Source organism: Sturnira hondurensis, unplaced genomic scaffold (genome assembly GCF_014824575.4).
Source record: "Sturnira hondurensis isolate 20B ecotype Veracruz unplaced genomic scaffold, ASM1482457v3 Scaffold0000465, whole genome shotgun sequence".
Classification (NCBI taxonomy): domain Eukaryota; kingdom Metazoa; phylum Chordata; class Mammalia; order Chiroptera; family Phyllostomidae; genus Sturnira; species Sturnira hondurensis.
The window spans coordinates 1,223,759-1,224,625 of record NW_028073096.1 but is presented as its reverse complement, the minus strand read 5'-3'; the positions used below and the strand labels follow the sequence as shown (position 1 = coordinate 1,224,625).

The 867-nt window shown below is 34.6% G+C and overlaps 1 pseudogene; it reads left to right on the top strand.

Moving 5' to 3' along the window:
• Positions 1-323: 323 nt before the first annotated feature.
• Positions 324-460, top strand: LOC118983857 (uncharacterized; annotated as a pseudogene).
• Positions 461-867: the final 407 nt, after the last annotated feature.

Here is an 867-nt window from a genome sequence, read left to right as displayed (position 1 = left end):
TGATATTATTATTGCTGCCACAGCTTTTTTTCTTTCCATTTCCTTGGAATATACTTTCCACCTTTACTTTCAGTCTGTGTAGGTCTTTTGTTCTGCAATGGGTCTCTTGTAAGCCACATATTTGTGGGTCATGATTTCTTATTTATTCAGGTATTCTATATCTTTCGATTGTAGCTTTTAATCCATTTAGGTTCAAGGTTATTATTGATACGTACTTATTCATTGCCATTTTACTTCCTTCATATCTGTGCTCCTCTTTTTCTCACTCTTTTTTTCCTTTTTCTTAAAGCTTATTTTTTTCTTAAAGTTTTCCCCCTTTTCCTATCACTTCTCAGCCTTTTGGCTCTGATCAAGTATAATATCTCTTTTTATCAGTCTAATGCAGATCCTTTAGCATCTTTTGCATTGCTGGTATAGTGGAGGTGTATCCTTTGAGACTTCTTTTGTCTGGGAAACTTCTTATTCACCTGATTTTAATTGAAAGCCTTGCTAAATAGAGTAGTTTTGGTTGCAGGCCTTTGTTTTTCATTACTTGGAATATTCCTTGCCAATCCTTCTGGCTTGGAGTATTTCCATTGAGAAGTCAGCTTCTAGTCTTAGTCTTAACTTACCATATATGTTACTTCCTGTTGCTCCCCTGCCATCTTTAAGATTGTCTCTATGTCTTGGAATTTTGCCATTTTAATTATAATGTTTTTTGAAATTGGCCTCTTTGGGACTCTCTGTGCTTCCTGGACTTGTGTGACTTATTTTCTGATAAAATTGGAGAAGTTTTCTATTATTACTTTTTCAAACAGTTTTTCTATCCCCTGCTCCTCCTCTTCTTCTTCGGGTATAGCTATTATATGGATATTATTATGTTTCATG